Source organism: Sinocyclocheilus anshuiensis, unplaced genomic scaffold (genome assembly GCF_001515605.1).
Source record: "Sinocyclocheilus anshuiensis isolate Anshui unplaced genomic scaffold, SAMN03320099.WGS_v1.1 scaffold143, whole genome shotgun sequence".
NCBI classification, from domain to species: domain Eukaryota; kingdom Metazoa; phylum Chordata; class Actinopteri; order Cypriniformes; family Cyprinidae; genus Sinocyclocheilus; species Sinocyclocheilus anshuiensis.
In genome coordinates this window covers 752,001-771,803 of record NW_015548197.1, presented here as the reverse complement: position 1 = coordinate 771,803, position 19,803 = coordinate 752,001, and the positions used below count along the sequence as shown (strand labels likewise).

The 19,803-nt window shown below is 36.4% G+C and overlaps 1 protein-coding gene and 1 pseudogene across 1 annotated transcript in view; one reads left to right on the top strand and one right to left on the bottom strand.

The window, feature by feature from the left end:
- Positions 1–19,803, bottom strand: part of LOC107653199 (disks large-associated protein 4-like) — a 165,954-nt gene that overhangs the window by 139,305 nt on the left and 6,846 nt on the right. The window lies entirely within an intron of this gene.
- LOC107653198 (pleckstrin homology domain-containing family G member 4B-like) overlaps positions 3,668–19,803 on the top strand; it is an 82,408-nt pseudogene continuing 66,272 nt past the window's right edge.

Genomic DNA, 19,803 nt, shown 5'->3' with positions numbered 1-19,803 from the left:
TCATTTTCCACAGCAGTATTCACCTGATCCACTACAGAATTACTTTCCGTCTCCTTTTCAGCCTCCATATTTAAAGGACACGATTGCCTCACATGACCCTGCTTCCTGCAAGTAAAACATTTCATTGAATCAACAGTGATAAAGATCGTATAATCTTTCCCATTCAACGCCAGTTTTACAGCAACTTCCAGATTTTGAAATTCAGCATTCAAAATCATGTACGTTTGACGTCTAAATGACATGATGTGCTTTAATTGTGGGTTTTTTATACCAAGCGGTATAATTTTAATCGGTCCCATTAACTTGCCATAACGCGCAAGAATGTGCTCAAGTGTATCATTTGGAATAAACGGAGGAACATTGGAAAGGATAACTTTTTTCGAGGGGTTAGACAGCGGCAAAACCGGAATGAATACATCTTTCACAGATAATCCACGTTCAACTAAATCATCAACCATAGCCGTTTCCCTCAAAAAAAATAACAACTGCCTTATTCATTCTCGAAGCAGACAAGATGTTTAAAGCACCAACTGCATTGCTAACAGCAATTAAACAATCTTCCACTGACACGGTCTCATCTGATAAACATTTGCACCCATGGCGTTCAGTCAAGGACGCAAAGCAATCAGAATTTGATCCCATTGCTGCTCTCTTTTGCCGACAAAGTCAGCAAATAAATATTACAAAACTGCCGTAGTTTCGATAAGCTCAACCAATATGTACCTTAATCTAAAAAGAGAAAAAGGAAAGAGTTTGAAACTCACTCAAACACGCTGCTCAGTCACTCACACAATCCTCCCGAACACTCTGCACATGCGTGCACACACAGAGAGAGAGAGAGCATTTTCTGTCTGCCCTGCAGGTTGCATCCTTCCAGAAAGTGGTTTTCTCCTTCATATATTCCTGAAGCTCTTGCCCTGGCTGTATTTTACCCCTCATTCACCCCTGTTGGGTTGTTTTCAGCGCTGATTACATTAAAAAACAACAGCTCCACTGAGGACAATAACACAGAGCTACAAAAAATGCTTTTAGAGACCCTCAGGAGAGCACTTCAGCGGTTATAGAGTGGGCCGATTACAGAGTGAATAAACAGCACTGCATTCAAGCCTTCCGCTTCCCTCTGTAAACAAAAATAGAAAATATTTAGCCGAACCCAGACCGGCCTCGCGCTAATTAGCATACTGTAAATGGAAAGCATTACAGTAAGACATCCTGCAGCCGGCCTGAAACGAACAGACCTGTCATGATAAATCACATTATTCATCAAATATCTCGTAGAACTGCCCGTTTCAACACTGACCTCTGAAATCAATCAAAGCAGGATAGAGTTTCATGAAGCTAAAAGGAGATTTTCAGGACATGCTTTCCCTCAGATCTAGTATTTGAAAAAGGTCAGTATTGTTTACAAGACCAGCCCCCAGATCTGATCTGGAATAGACTTCATCATTTGGTTAAGAATGGCTCATTAAAGCAATAGTTCACCAAAAAATTTAAAATAGCTAAACATTCACTCACCCTCAGGCCATCCAAGATGTAGATGAGTTTGTTTCTTCATCAGATTTGGAGAAATGTAGCATTGCATCACTTGCTCAGCAATGGATCCTCTGCAGTGAATGGGTGCCATCAGAATGAGAGTCCAAAAAGCTGATAAAAACTTCACAATAATCCACAAATAATCCACACCACTCCAGTCCATCAGTTAATGTCTGGTGAAGCGAAAGCTGCGTGTTTGTTAACTAATTGCATCTGGACAAAATACGAGTCCATAATCCATAATATCAATATCACTTCCTCCAGTGAAAAAGTCCATCTCCTGTGGTCTCTCACATCAAAATCCACCCACATATTTGTTTAGAGCTGTTTTGGACTGTTTAGTCTTGTAAATGCTTGATCTGAGCAGGTTTCTCTCCTGATTCAGACAAGAGGACATTTTCACTGGAGGAAGTGTTATTATGGATAATGGACTTGTGTTTTGGTCAGAAGCAACAGTTTGAAGTTAAAGGCAGGGTAGGTGATTTGGTTCAAAAACATTTTTTGTTATGCTGGTTGAAAATCTCTTCACATCCCGATAGCAATCAATAAGTTAAGTGCTCTATAATTAAAGGTGCAATAGGTGATTGTCTTCAGAAACATTTTTTGTTATGCTGGTTGAAAATCTCTTCACATCCCGATAGCAATCAATAAGTTAAGTGCTCTAAATGTATTTATATCGTTTGTGGAAGGCGTAGGACCATAAAATGCTCATCCAATTATATCCCTCGGTCCGAAGGCTACGATAGGTTGTCCTACCTGCCTGTCAGCGCGTGTTTTTTGCATGCCTGCATGCACCATGTTCACACAGACATGTACGTCATCAGCACGTTCCATTATGCTATTGCAGACCGAGTGAGAATGGAAGGAGTTATTATTTTAATATTATGCACTTTGTACTGTAATGTTTTCTCACCAGTGAATGAGGCGTGAGGTCACCTGACAGTGTTGCATTCAACCCTCCACCAATGCCGTCTCTCATCGTGTCGCTGGTTAGCCTCTGGTCTGCCCGGCTTTGGAGAGTGATTTGCAGGAAGGGTGGAATCTTATGGTTTCAAAGCTAGCTTGCTATTGCTAGCCTCTCCGAAATTGCATACCCTACCTTTAAAACATCCTAATGATGGATTTGTTTCTTACAAATACAGCTTTTGTCTTCTCAAGACATTAACTGATGGACTGGAGTGGGGTGGATTACTTGTGGATTATTGTGATGTTTTTAGCAGCTGTTTGGACTCTCATTCTGACGGCACCCATTCACTGCAGAGCATCCACTGGTGAGCAAGTGATGGAATGCTACATTTCTCCAAATCTGATGAAGAAACAAACTCATCTACATCTTGGATGACCTGAGAGTGAGGACATTTTCAACAAATTTTCATTTTTGGGTGAACTATTCGTTTAATGGATTTACAGTGTTGTTTTTGCTTTAATTAGTTAAATATAGTTAATGCAAATTCTGTTATCATTTTTGCATCTGAATGGGTATGAAATTTTGTGAGCAATAATGCAAATTTCGGTCTGTTCCTCAGAGAAGAAGATTTGAAATATAGTGCATTAGACAGTGTTGTTCAAAAATTTGCGGTAAGTATGTTGTTTTACAGAAATTAATACTGGATGCATTAAATTGGTCAAACGTGACAGTGAAGAAGACATCGTTACACAATGTTACTAATGATTCTATTTCAAATAAATTGTGTTCTTTTGAACTTGCTATTCATCAAAGAATCCTGAAAAATAAAATGTTTTACAGTTTCCACAAAAATATTCAGCAGCACAACTGTTTTCAACATTGATAACAATCAGAAATGGTTCTGGAGCAGCAAATCAGCATATTAGAATGATTTCTGAAGATCACGTGACACTGCAGACTGGAGTAATGATGCTGAAAATTCCGCTTTACATCACAGAAATAAATTTTATTAAATATTACTGTTTTTACTGTATTTTTTAACAAAAACAAACAAAAATCTTACTGACCTCAAACTTCTGAACAGTAGTGAACAGTATGTGACATCATGCAAAACTATTTATATTAGTAATACTATTCATAAAAATAACTTGTAGATTTGGATCATTAAATAGTGTCAACATTTCTTAATCAAAATAATTGAGTGTATTTGTGTGGAGCTCAGATGTGATGGAGAAACCTGAACTCATGATCATGGGCCGTATGTTGCGTCTGGAGCGCCGCCAGAGGGGTTTTCGAGGTCTTTTCACCCAGATGAAGGTCAGTCCGGAGGAGAGGCGCTAAATGATGGTGTCAGTCAGAGTTCTTCGGGCTCCATGTGGAGCTTTTCTATTGTCAGTCTGATCTAGAGACCGAACCGCGCTTGTTCGCTCTGTATCGCTCTGTATCGCTCCCTCTGTCTCTCTGTTTTCCTCCTCGGGGAAATTGCTGACAGAACAACATGATATCTGCACTATATGAGCTCCACTTCACGAAGAAAGAGACTCAGTATCTCTTCTATATACTTCTATTCAAATTCAGGAGATGTACCACAATTCAATCCGCAGTTTAAATTTTCCCGGATGTGGCTTTGATTTTCCACTCGGTGTGCCGATATATTCACCTTAATTTAATTGCTTTTCTGCTGCTGAATTGAACAAGGCTTTGAGACAACTCATCTATGTAGAAATATCATTTTGTGACTAACAAATCAAGTGAGTGACTGATGTGAAAATGTCATGTTTGAGATGGAGAAATTACACTATGAAGCTCTAATCAGGGCTGGATCTTCAGCAACCAGTTCCACATCCAATCCACTCTCAGTCCACAGAAGACCGCATTGTAACTAGATGAAGAAATGTGTCATATTACATTAAAAATTAGTCCACATTACTCACATTATAGAGAGAAAAATACTTCACTCAAGAAATACTTTTATAAAATGATGGCTGGCCAGAGGCCAGTGAATAAAATGACCTGGTAAAAATATGATTAACGCTGCCAGAAATGTACCTTACTATGCTTACTATTTGAAAAAAAAAAAAATAATAATTTACCCAAATAATGCAGAAAAACTTATGTAATGCAATTATTATTACATAGAAATTATTTAATTAATTATTACTTAGAAATACATTTTTTAAAATGAAATAAACTAGAAAATAAAATAAAAATGAAGAAATCTGATTATTAACATAAATGCATAAACAAAATGAACTAATGCCTCAGTAAGTGAATAAAATAATAAATGCAGTACATCTTATATTATTCATATTCAAAATGACAAAATTAATAATAAAATAAAATGTAATGTTATGTTCAGTAAAAAAAAACAACTTCTCATTAACCAGAACAATTAAGTCAGTGTGATGCAAATTGTTATCAACATGTAAATAATAAAATTAAATAAATGATTAAATTAATTTAAAAAAATTATTGTTAACAAATGCAAAAAATAAAATGAATTAATGCCTCAGTAAATACAGATAAATACAGTACAAATTCACAATAAAATAAAATAAAATAAACCTAAATGCATAAATAAAATGAATTACTGCCTCGGTATGTTGACTTACATTAACTAAACTTATGCATCTCTTGTATTGTGCATATTTAAAAAGGCAAATTCACTATAATTAATCTGCAAAGTAAAGGACAATGTTCTAACTGGAATCATTATAATGTGGACTGTGCACATCTCAACACGTGTCATGTGCTTGCTTTTCCAATCAATTTCCGTAAAAGGTCTTTTCTGTATCTGCGTTATGAATGTTAGAGTGATTCCAGCTCAAAAAACAAAAATAAATTAACTCTGTTTTCCATGATAAGACTCTTTAAATTACAACCACACTTGATCTGTACACCACCAATCTAATGCACGCACCAAACAAACTCACAGAAAGGAGCAAAATGGTGCTGCTGCTTCAGGAAAGCTATTACGGAGAAGAAGAAAGGCGTAGCATGGCTCCTCTGAAAGTGCGGGTCAATCCCACTGTACATTTGCAGTGCTCGTGTGTCTGAATGTGCAGTCGAGCAGAACGGACCCCTTTCCTGAGAGCAGATAAAAGAGACGCTTTCGCCACAGAGCCCATGCCATGTTCATCAGTCACAGCATGAGAGAGCAGGCAGACTGAAGGTGTTTCTGGGTTTTCGATCGACCTGCTCTGTTGGCCTTTGCCATATTCTGTGGTAAAGACACGATCACTGTAAATTGGACTTTATTCAGGGATTAAATTAAACCAAGTCTAACCAAAACTGAACATACAGGTAGAGTATGAGCGCAAATTTAACCACACATGAAATACGAGTTTCCTAAAGTGCCAAGCTGAACACCACCAGCATGTCAGTCATACTTAAAGGAACAGTTCACTCAAAAAGGAAATTTTCTGAAAATGTCCTCGTTCTCAGGCCATCGAAGATTAGGATGAGTTTGTTTCATCAGATTTGCAGAAATGTAGCATTACATCACTTGCTCAGCAATGGATGCTCTGCAGTGAACGGGTGCCGTCAGAATGAGAGTCCAAACAGCTGATAAAAACATCACAATAATCCACACCACTCCATCATTAAGACATATGCTGAATTTCATATGCTGCAATGCTGAATTTCTAAAAATCTCTTCCGATGAAGAAACAAACTCATCTACATCTTGCCCCCAAAAACCAGCCACCAACCGTGTACACAATAACTAAGAAAAATAGCCTTATGCAACGTTATCAGGCAAACCAGTTCAATCCATTAACACAAGTCAGTTTTATTCCCCACATGAAACTGCAGTCATTTCTTTGAGCCGTGCTGTACATTAAGGGCACGCGTTGCTCCGAACGCATGCTGAATGTTCCCTTCACGCTCCACACGTCAAAACCCTTTGAGCTAAAACAACTTCTGTTCCAACTTCCTCCCAACTGAACTCCAACAAACCTACAGCTTTATCTTTAGAAGAAGTAATTATGCGACACGAAATATGTCACCATCTTGCCTTTGCTTTCAAGCTGCGTACAATATTAGCAAGATTTAAGTCGTACTTAGTTTCGCAGCCGTTCAACCAACTTTAATGGTGGACGATTATTTATTAGTCACAGCAGGGCACCAGATTTAGATTTTAAAGGAATATTTCACTAGTTAGCAATTTTACACGTCACTTTATCATGACATGTGAAGGTTTTGGATAGCAGGGTTCTTTCATCTCAGCCATTAATTGCTTTTATTCCTTACATAATTGTGTTTTCTTCACTTCTTTGAGGAATAAATAAAACTCTGCCAATGGATGGTGAATTCATAGTGCGACTTTGAACCTTGGAAGAAAAGAAAAGTATAACAGCTTAATCTCAGGATACAGTGCAGGGCATGAAGCTTTTCCGTCAAATTCCCTTTTAAATCCCAGGCCACGACCGACCCCCTCAGCGGAGAGGGAAGTAAAGCTAAATGAGCTTTTACTCATTTTAATTACTCAGGAAATCAGTACAAAAGCCTGCCGGCTCTTTGAACTGGGATTAAACGCAGTGGTATTGAGGAAGAACGCTGATTATGCACTGCGGCTTTTCTCTTAGCCGTTCCTCGATTTCTAGATCCATTATCTTACTGTACTAACACTAAAGTGGCCCATATATCTTTCTTAAGCAAAGCATTAGCATTACTCTATTAATAGTGACCGATAGGCCAGCCATCTATGAATACACCAGCCTGAAACTGATGCTAATGTGCCACAATTTTAGATTTAGTTTTTTTTTTTTAAATATTAATGTGATATTAAAGACATAAATCATGTGCAAGCGTTCTTTTAAAGTCAAGATGAAATCAAAACGGACCCCAAGAACCATTGTTTTTCATGCACTGGTCAACTTTTGTGCTCTTTTGCTTCCATAACACATCTTTTTTCAGATTTGTAGAAAGAAAATATCCTAAATACAAGTGTTTACGTGTTTATTATATTGCACTTTATCTATTTGCATTTGTATTGCAATTACAATTCACATCTTTAAAGAGTTTTTTCTCCACTTCAGCAACACTTACAAACACCAAACTTAGCAGTTTTATTCCTCTCTATATTCTGAAGGTTTTTACTGAGGGGTTTGTTCATATATCATTCGGACTGATTTATATAACATTTTATTCCTAAAAACATGGTGAATTTTGTTTCTATATTATCTTTTACTTTCATACTTTCTGCTGAATTTCATATGTATTTTTGTGAAAACAGAATCTTCTTTCAGGCTAGTGTAAATAAAACCTCAAAAATACACTTTTAAGTGTTTCTTTTATTGCACTTTATCTATTTGTGTTTGCATTGCGATTACAACTCACATCTTTAAAGAGTTTTTTCTCCACTTCAGCAGGACTTACAAACACCAAACTTAGCAGTTTTATTCCTCACTATATTCTGAAGGTTTTTACTAAAGGGTTTGTTCATATATCATTCACACGGATTTATATAACATTTTATTCCTAAAAACATGGTGAAAATCTATTCAGTAACACTTTACTTAAAGTCATTATGTATAATGAATTATAAAGATATTCATAATGTACATTGTAATGCATTATATCTTTTTGCAAATAGTTGTAACCAAATTTAAAATGCATTAAATTATTTGAAGGTTTGTTTGTCATGTGTTTGCATTATACTTTCTGAATAGAGCACAATGAATAGATAAGTATTATAATGTGTTATAACTGTGGTTCCAAGTATTCATGAGACAATGCATTATAAGGTGCATTAAAAGGCATAATTCATGCATTAAAACTACTTTTACAATGCATTATACATAAAGGCTTGTATATTGTTTGGTTGTTGACAGTATTTTCTGATTTATGGAGTGATAAATAAAGAAATCTGAAATCCCCTCTATAAAAACCTTTAACTTCAATATGTCAACAACATGAAACAAGAATTGTGAGTCTGGCTTTAACCAGCATTTAGATTCATGTTCTGCAAATCTATTCAAAATGGTGCATATATTCATTTCATAATGCATCATTTGCATATTTAAACATAACTTTTTAGAAAACTTGCCATAATGGAAATATGCTGATATCTATTTGTTAAAGTGTTCACCTGCAATGTCTTGTCGGGGAGGAGCCGACTGAAGTCTGCCGCCGTTTTCAAATGAAATTTAAAGGGGACTGAGGCGATCACGAATTCTTATACAGTTTATGGAGCTAATCGCAAAAGTTTAGGGGGGCTGAGTAGTTATTTTGGGGGGGCTATAGCCCCCCTAAAAATGGCCTAGCGACGCCCATGTCTTGCATTAATGCTCATGGTCTTTTTGTAGGGATGCTCCGATCCGCCTTTTTCACCTCAGATACCGAGTTTTTTTTTTTTTTCCATTTAAATAAATGTAGAATTTATATATCTCTGTGTGTGGAACTGATAATCATTCTTTCACAATCTACTAGATACAGACTACTTCATTATAAAGAAAAATAAAATAAACATATGAAAAAATATAGGCCTATGTATAGTTATAATCTATGACAAAAATGTATCATAAACTAGGTTAGTGGATAATTTGGCAGCAAAAGTTATTCTAGAAAAATCAGTGCACAATAATTTTAGAAATCCAAATATTTAGTGAAAAAACTATTTTGTGGGGAACAAATAAAAATGTTGCACTAAATATGGTAAAATGTCACACATTGCTATTTGTATTATTATAAAATCCATGAATGTATTTTTTATATAAGTATATACTATAAAATTCAAATACATTTCTTTTAAAAGTATAGCATATTTTTTAATAAGGCAACAACATATGATAGATTCGATAGGACAAAACAAATACAGTGCGGCACGAAGCGCTTACAATATGCGCATCTGGTATACAGAATGATGCGCTTGAAGCAACACGGAGTCACAGCACGCAGCGCTTTGCATTAAAAACTGCAAAGCACAAAGGGAAGAGAAATTGATGCGTAGTGTATTTTAACTGTAGCCTTTCTTTTAACAGTTTTAAATTTCAGTTACTGTGCGCGTTAAAACTATTTATAGTCTTTTCTACGCCCGTGTTTTGTTCTCACAGACACCCGATAGCAAGTAACAAAACAACATTAAACTCTGGGAAGAAGATAAAGTACTTTTTGCAAAATCATAGACATTTATTTACAAATCAAGTATAATAATGGGAACACAGAATGATCTTGGAGCGAGCTTTACCGAGCTGACTGTCGTAACTGAATGCGACCAATTCCGAAGACGAACGAAGCTTTTACGGGTTTGGAACGACATGGGGGTAAGTGCTTAATGACAAAATTTTCATTTTGGGGTGGAGTAACCGTTTAAGCTATCGTATGGCTTCAGAAGTAACGCAGAATAATACGCACAATCTCGGATATGGATCGGCCCTCTCTGACCGATACCCGATCCGACAAAAAAAATGGCAGTATCGGAGCCGACACCCGATATGAATATCGGATCGGCGCATCCCTAACTTATTGTGCATGATTCTTCATTAAAAAAAAAAAAAGAGTTTTATAAGGACTGACCTTGTCTTCATCAAAACGTCATATTAGTCAAATAGCTATTCAAATAGGTAATATCCAAATAGCTATTTAATCATTGTTTAGGTAATGCAGTCTTTTTGCTTTCTTGACAAAAGTTAATGCATTCATTTAATGTAAGGTTAATGCAATAAAGGCACCAAAAAAAGAAAGAAAAAAAGAAAACAATAATAACAAATAATGAAAGAACTAAAAATGCAGCATTAGCATTGGGACAGGACCTTCTGCCTCCAATTTCCAGTCAAAAAGCCTCTCAAAAGTGTGTGCTACTGTTTCAGATCCCCCATAATCCACTGCAAACTCACATTCAGCTCTGACTCCATTCTGATGTGAGAAACACACTATGATCCAAACAATTCATGATGGAAAAAGTCAAGTCCGTCTCCACAGTTATCTCGTTAAATAATGTATTGCATGCGCTGCAAACGGCATTTCATGTTGATTTTGAGGCGCAGATCTGTGTGTTGAGCTGTTATATGGTTTTTAATAACGGTCAAATCATAAGAGGTTTGATTTTTTCAGATGTGTGTTTGTGTGTGGCATTAAATGAAAGAGAAAGAATATTTCATGAGTCCTGGTCAAACCTCATCGCAGTAGAAATGCTCGCCTGAGGTTTTCATCAAAGGTAATGTACGAGAGGTCAAAGGTGAAGATGGAGGACAGCTTGTGAGGTCAGAAAGAGTGAAGTGGTTATGACATGACTGCAAACCATTTGCCTTGTCAAACGATTTCAAGGCCACTAGCCAACACTTGATAATAGACTGATACCGTATCTCGACGCACACTGCAGGATGTGTAAGTCGTCTAAAAAACACCTAGCAACCATACAGCAATGCATTACACACTACTCAGAGTACCTTAACAACTGCTTAGGTGTTGTTGTTCTTAACAAAAAACTAAAACTTAAAAATAGTTTTAGAAAGTACATTAATTGAAATGTAACAGAAAATAAAATAAATAAATAAAAATACATTTAGATTAAAATTTAAATTAGAATTGTTGTCTTGACAAACAAAATTAAATAAAATAAGTTTGTTAAAGTACAAAAATGATTAAATCTAAAATATCAATTAAAAAATGTAACTAAATAGAAATATAAAACATAATAATAATAATAATAATAATAATAAATAAAAATGAATGCAAAATTTTTCATAATAATATAAAAACATAACACAACAAAATTACTAACATTTTAACTAAAATTAAAATAAAAACTGAAAATCTAAAAATAAAAACTAATTTCAATAAACTATGTCAAGAGTGCATTTCATTTAGATATAAATCTCATTGGATAAATATTTGTGCAAAATTACTGCAAGTTATTTAATATAATACAATTCATTTATATATCATAAAACTAAAAAAGCCACATTCAAAATGTCACGCTAGCATCTGTGCAGAGACTCAAATTAATCTCTGAGTTGTTTTTAACTGGATGGATCATTTGAATAAACTATATATGAGAGAAACAAGTTTAGACAAGTGCAAATGACAGAAAAAAAGCAATAAAGCAATGTTTTGTCAATGGGAAAAGCTGCGGTGTTTCGAAAAAAGCTGAGTTGTCATTTACATTGTACATTTATTGTAATGCTGCAGTACATTATGACTGTTAAATAGGGTCATAATGTACAATCTGTCAATCAATAATGATAAAGCGCAGACAAAATCATACAGTGTGCACTAGGCTTCAGTCTGTCATACTACGGTAATTTCTAAACACTAAAAAAATCCCCTGAAATTAAGGATTCTTTTTAATTTACACTGTACATACACAACACCCAGATCTGTTCAAATCTCTTCAGTGTGTGCAAACAGAATGAGATCTACAGCCAACACACATTCATTCACACAAACTTATAACAAGACCCAGTAATTATTTCTTCTCCGTGATCCTACATGAATTGCTTTTGAAATAGTATCAAATGACATTTCCTCCCGCGTTAATATAGCCTTTACATTGTGCTACTGACTAGCATTCTTCTATAGCAGGATCCTTCATTGTGCTCTTTATCTCACAGCACTGTTCCTTCCAGGACAATGAGACACAAAGAACGCTGTTAAATCCCAGATTGCCTTTTTATAGCGTAGTCTGTTGGATTCTCCCGAATGTTTAGCTCTTTGGCGCTGTCAAGCAAGAATTTACTCGTGTTAAACTGCATCCACGGCACATTCTGACTGTATGCACCAACAGCGAGCCGCTATCTGACGAATTAATTAATTTAAATGTAAATATTAGAGGAAGAAGCACTTCGCAGAGGGATTTAAGTGCTTGAATTTCATCTGAGCTGTGCTGGCGACGTTTCGTCTGTACTGGAACACGGCTGTTCAAGCAAACCAAAGGCCCAGCTGCTGTTCTGTCTGCTCCACGCTCTGCTTATTAGAGCCTGTCTGTCTATGAAGCAGACATTTTCCAATTAGAATATGTGCTCCGAAATGTAGCACATTACAGCACCTCTATATTCAATGCCGATTGGACAGGGAACCTTAACATTTCTGCACTATGTATGCTAGCATGCAGAATTTCTGTATGCATAGAATGGCTGCATCCCATAATGCAATGGTCTCGACTTCACCTTTGATTTCAGTCGTGACTAATGAACTGGAAGTCATTTCAGTCTCGATCTCTTTTGACTCATTATGCGAACAGACCAATGAGGTCTATAATATCTGAAGAGAGCCTTCCATTAGCATTCCCATTTATCGCAAATGTGTTCTCTCGAAGTATACAGCATGCCAAGCTAACAAAAATATGTTCTAAGAAAGTTTTGCTAACGTTCCTATTAAGCTGAAGTATGAAAATTTTATTTCTGAATGTTCTCTGAAGATTTTCATATGAACATTACAGAAATGTGTTTTCTAGGTTATGCAAATGTTAAGGGAACATTCCATTTTAGAATTTTGCAAACATTATGGGACCGTTACTATTGAATGTTCTCAGAACATTCTGAAACATTTAAAAAATGGTAGACGAATGTCTGAATATAACGTTTCAGAAAAACGCTCCATGAACAACATAGAAATAATGTTTTTGTTCTAACATTTTGAGAACATTATTAAAGACCAGATAACTTCTTGAAGAACGTTTGTTCATAACTCTGAGTGAACTATGCCAAAATGTTCTGAAAATGTTCTCTGTTAGCCTGGTGCATACTTCCATCTTTGATCATGTACATGCATTTACTATAATGTAATGAAATACTTGCAATTTATATGTTGCTTGAAAAGAAATGTACTTAGAATACAAATCTACTTGGAAAAACAGGATTTTTGCTTCCAGCAGGGTTGTTTATGCACTAAACCTGGTCACCTTGGATCTGCCAAAAGCTACAACACGTTTACATAAAAAAAAATAAAAAAATAAAACTTAAAATGCAAAATATGTTTTTTTGTAGACCAACTAGGAAGTTTGCATCACCCTGATTCCCTTGACAAAAAACAATTGGCATTTGGATTATTGCAGAAAATAGGCTCTGTGACCAACAAAAGCTCAGGGCTGCGTTTCCCGAAACCTTCTTAACGCTACGTCATTCTTAAGTTATACCTTAAGCTGTGCCTTATCATTAATATGTGTTTCCAAAAATGTTCTTAGTTAAGTATACCTTCTGTAAGTCATACTTTCGTAAGGCTGGTCTGGACCACTGCTTTTAGATCTTGTTGAATTGATTTTGTAGAGACAAACTTGACGTAGTAGCTCATCCAGTAACAGAAATTAGTGATTTACACCAATAATTACACCAATTTCTTTTGTTAAAAGCTGTTAAATTATTAAGCAATGTCTCATGAAGGTTTTTTCCCCCTTGTATTTATGTGGTGACATCTGAGAGGTGCTCTGGGCATATATTTTTCTTTCTTAGTTTTCTTCCCTGACGTGATGTACATTTTTAAAGCGAAAGTAAAAGTTTCACACAAGTTTGTTGCGTTCTAACAGGGAAGAGTTCCGTGTATTTATTTAAAATCAACACTTCTTTTATAAAGAGCACCGCTTTCTCACATAACGCACTGAAGCAGCCCCTGCATAGAGTGAATAATCCATTCTCGAGACACTGAAATCAACCAATTCAGCACCACCGCCGTGGACAGCACCTGGTAACGTTGCACGTAAGAAGGTATACCTTAAGCAACCTCCTACGGTATTGTTCGGGGAACATGCCTAGAAAAGGTATACCTTTAGTTAAGATACACCTTTAGAATCTTTGTAGCACGCTAAGAGACAACGTTATCGGGAAACACACTCCAGGATACTTACAACTTTTTATAATGAATCTTTTTCAAAAATGAATGCAACTGAACACTAAATACAATTTCCAGAAGTAATAAGCTAAATATAGGCTATGAACGGACGTCACCACCATTAACCTTCCGACAACTCTTCCTGTCTTTATTTAGGTAGAATGAGATAGAACAGTTTGCAAGAGTGTGATTATAAACACAGCGACTCTGTAAAAGCAACTAGTGAGGAGATGAGTTGACCTGTTTGACATGATGATGTTTAATGTCCAAACTCTGAAGTCCTATTTAGACACATGTTAGCAACCACCTTTTCAAGACATCTAAGAGCTTTGAAAAAAAAATCACAAGGGAGTATTACTGATGTATTTTATGTCGTCGGATCAAAAAATCTTGAGCTCGTGTTCACCACAGACCTTATTTCAAGCATTTAACCAAAAACTAAATGACTTCAGGACAATGGAACCAGAAGTGCTTAAAACCCTAACTTGTTTCTGGGATTTGGCCAACAAACGTACGCCATCCCTGCAGCATTCTAGTTTTAATAAGATAGTATTTCAGACCTGAACATTGGCATTTATGTCTCCCGACTGAACTTTGAAAGTTTGCATGTTTTAATGCAGCAGGGCCAAACAAATGAGCTTTAACTTTAGCCCTGCTGGTGCACACGTCTTCATAATGTGATAAGGGCCCTTCCAGGGGGCCGACATTCAAGGAAGCATTCCGTCATCTTTATCGCTGAAGGCGCAATTACACAATTAGGAACACCACAACAGACTGTTGCCGTTTTCAACCGTGCAGTAGTAAATAGAACAAACATCTGGTATTACCACACTCTGCATCGCTTCTGCTCGGAAACTAATTAATTGTCCGGGGAAACGGCGTCATTAGTAGCTGCGGGGGGGGGGCAAAACGTCCCCTGAGGTGGGTGCGTCTTTTTTACATGCAAATACGTCGGTGAATGTGCTCTACCGCCGTCTGATTGGACAAGTTCACAGGCACGGGTCACTTACAGGAAGCTATCGCGTGGTCCTTCTGTCTGGAAACGAACACAGGGACGCGAACGCTGTCAAACACGGGAGAAATGCAAATCTCATATTGTAAATGTGCCATCGGCTCACTTCATTTCTCTGATGGATTCAATTAAACTTCAACAATCTGCTCTCCATTTGTCTCTCCTCATGCTCTCTCCTTATCTCCCTCTCTGTCGCTCTTTCTCATTCTGCGAGACACTAAAGTAATGAGGAAGTTGAATTAGAACGGGAACGGAGACGTGGGACCGCGGCTCGGTGAATGGAAACGGTGGCTAATCTCCACCAGCATTAACACAAGCTGCTCCGAGAGAAACATCAGGTAGATCATCGCGTGAAAATGATAGTAAATTAAGTGCCGTGTCTGTCAGACGGTTTAAAGCGCTCGTGCCGCGAGAAACGCTCTTGTTACCTGACCAGCTATTAAAGTGATGGCTTATTTTAGAAGAGGACAGTCCGTGCTCAAGAGAACCAACGTGAGAGATCAGAGCTGACAGAAAATGTCCTAAAGCACAAGAGCTTTACAAAGGGCAGTGATCATGGAGACAAATAGTCCAGGAATATGACGAGAACTGACCTGAGATCAAAGCCGCGGAGGTCTACAATACTGAACGTTAGCATTTCCATTCATATTAATAAATCACGCAAGATCCTCGTGAAGTAGGCCTACGCACTTTGAAATCTGCCATCCCATTGGCCAATTTTTCTGGAAAATAAGTCGAATCTGACAATAAAAATGCATTGTTGAGAAAAAGATACACAGATGCGACTTCTCTGTGTACTGAGAAACAATGTAAAATAGTGGTAGGCTAAATAAAACGAAACATTTACAAAATGCATTTTAATTTCCCACACTCCACAACAATGATACTCAGAACAGAACGGGAATTACAAATATACGTATACAAAACAAACAAACTATACTGGAAATCATTATAATCAACATTTAACATAAACGCCAAGTCTAAACAAATTTATTTAAAGCGAAACTGAATAAACTTGGGCTCTCGGCACAAGTCCAAATGTGTTTTACATGCATTATTATAAGTGACTGTAGAAATATAAATTCCACCATGTTTAAATGATAAAAAAACGTAACTTATATTCTGGAAAATATTGGCCATGGACCAATCAGAATCAAGTATTCCAGAAGGTATTTGTATATAGAACTGCAGCGATGACGCATTTTTGTAGGCCAACCCGGAAGTTAGCATCACCCTGGTTCCCTCGACAAAAACCCATTAGGATTTTCCATTCGCTTTTGGATTAATGCAGAAAATAAGTTCTGTGACCAACCAAATTTCATGATTATTACATGTTTTGCTCACTGATAATATTCAAAAATGAACACAACATTGAAGCCTAAATACAATCGCAAGAAGTAAAATGCTAAACGTAGACTATAAACGAACTACACCACGATCACAACTTCAACGTCACCACCATTAAGCTTCAGACAACTCTAGTCCTTATTAAAAAAAACGTTTTCCTTGAAAGTTCGAGTTAGAATCATTTGCAAAACACAATGAGGCTGTGAAAGCAACTAGTGAGAAGATGAGTTTACCTCTTCGACATGATGATGTTTAATGTCTCAGACAAACTCTGCAATCACATTTAAACACTTGTTATCAAGACAAGTCTGAGCTTTAAAAAAAAATATCACAACTGATGTATTACTGATGTACTTTATGTTTTAGAATAAAACATGGAAATATCTTGAGCTTGTTTTAAACAGACCTTATTTCAGGCATTTAACCAAAAACCCATTAAAAAAAAAAAATGTTAAAACACTGACTTCAGGACAATGAAACCGGAAGTGCTAAAATGCAAACTCGTTTCTAGGTTTCGGCCTACAAAAATACATGACCCCTACAGCACTGTCTATACAAGTGGCTTATATTCTGGAAAATACAGTATAACAATATCTGCCATGGACCAATCAGAATACACGTATATCTAGGGAACATGACAGTAGATCCGACACATCCAATCTGTAAATAAACACTCATGCTCGACTCAACAAAGACCCGCGTCCTCTGTCAGATCTCTTTCTCTTCATCTTGAACCGCTTTACTGTAAAATTGTTTGTTAAATGGGAAATATAACTGTCATATTCTCTACAAAACCCACTCGGTGTAAAAGTGGCCTCTCTAAAAATACATCCACACTCAAGGACAACAAATACACATTACGGAGGTAAAGACCTGCTTTCAGTCATTTTATGAGCTTTTTATGGGCTCAAGATTCAGAAATAGCCATGAGTTGGCTTTACAAGAATAAAAAATTTAATAAAAAAAATCTGCATATTTTTAGCATCAAGTCTTTTACACAATCAACAATCAACTTAGTTATGCCTGAAATTATATTTGTGCACTAAATAAAGTTTATTTCTAAAGACATAAACTTAAACAAATGTGGATATATTCAGTTGAATATATAATTACAATATTCAGTCTTTAATAAAGTAGCAAGCTTAGCACTCAAGAGTTTATGTTATTATTATAATAACTTTGCATATATTCAGCTAAGTGTGAATAGCCTGTGGAGAAAATGTCTTAAAAGCATGAATGTGAAAGTAACCGAGGCTCCTCGGCTATTAATATACTACTATGCCAATGCTTATTTTAGCAGTTTCACTTCTAATAGTTTTTGTTTGTCTCTACAAAGATTATAAACAGAGATTTTGCCTGAGTCTTCTTGCCACCTTTGGTAAATCTTCCAATTAGCCGCATCAGTTCCTGGTCTTGGCATGATGTCACTTTGAGTATTGAGATGACACTTCAAATAGACTAGCAGTATAAATGGAGCATGTTTATCAAACTACATCTAGTTTAGTGTAGCCTGACTTTGCACAAACAGCAACGGCCAACAGCTGCCCACAAAAATCACATAGAAAACAATCAGCCACTCTTTGTTTTAGATAAGAGCTTGCCATTTCAGTACACTTTGTGTTTTTAAATAAATGTTATTTTAAATATTTTAAATAAATATTACTATAATCTCCATTTCTCTAATGTAAATAATCAATCACTCCTGACACTTATGAGGTCATTCATTTCACCTGATAATCACAGCAGATAAGGTCTACAACATCCTCAGTGAAGCCCATTTACAGCTGTGTTCCTCTCACTGAGGTCCATTGAGAGCGGTAAACAAAGGACATGTGTCACATGTGACTATTGTCATGATGAACTATTCGATATGAGGTTGGTTATGATGTCATAACGCTGGGTCTATCTGATTGGACAGCAGATTGATGTTCTTTCCTCAACGCAAGATGCACGTCAGCAGAGCTGTAACTGTGAGAGTTTCACTGGATGTTATATTTGCATTCTAAACAACAACAATAAAGCTTAATTAAAAACACATCACCTTATGTAGATGCTTTAAGCACAAAAAGCCACTCAAGAAGATAAAGCTAATAAAATTGAGTATTCGTGCTTCAGTTCTCTGCTCTGCTGCATGATCTGCACAAGACAAACTTTGAGCATATCTCAGTTGTCTTGCATGTGTCAAAACAACCTCACCTCCAGAGAAACGGATGACGCTATGCATCCAGTTCACACACACTCAGAGCTTCACACTGCTTTATATGCTTGCATTGATTTTTCCCCCCATTGCATCAAATGCAAAGCTAGTTTTCTGCTTTTCTTTATATAATCAGGATGACAATAAGGCCTGAAAATAGTGAATGCTGACACTTCCAGCTATACAAGTTTGATTTTACACATCAGGATTTGAAACATCAGCAAGCAACTCAAACTGCAATGTAAGTATAAAGTGCATCCTTAGTGACCTGTACAGTGAATGGGTGCCGTCAGAATGAGAGTCCAATCAGCTGATCAGCTGTTTAGACTCTCATTCTGACGGCACCCATTCACTACAGAGGATCCATTGCTGAGCAAGTAATGCAATGCTACATTTCTCCAAATCTGATGAAGAAACAAACTCATCTACATCTTGGATGGCCTGAGAGTGAGGACATTTTCAGCAAATTTTAATTTGTGGGTGAACCTTTCTATTAAACAAACGGTAAAATCATTTTATATTTTCAATCTTTGGTAAATGATTGGAGCAGTTTTGACGTTCTAGACCATTTTTCTTAGGTTTAAGAAGAATTTCTGTCAACAGTCACCATTAACTAGATGAAAACCAATTAGGTTTTGCTACAGGCAACAGTAAACCATGATTTTTTTATGGCCCAGTAATGCAGCTACATTCAAACAAAGCATTACTGACAGCAATGCCGTCTTCTAAAACATTCATTTAACACTGATGTGCTGCTCATTTCAAAGCATTGAATGCAGGGTCCAAAATGAACACTTGCCAAGTGGAAAATATGAGTACAAACTGGCCTTGGCAAATACATTAAACAGCTACTCGCCAATTGGCAACATCGTATAAGGCTTAAACTGAACTGTAAGATGATAGTTTGACCTTCACTGAATCAAATACAAGACATGTAAACATCATCTTAAGAAAACACTTAACCCGCACATCTTCTAACCAAATTGGAAGGTTTATTATCAAAGGTTTCAAAGGTTTATTTAGATTCGAAAGTTTGGGCTC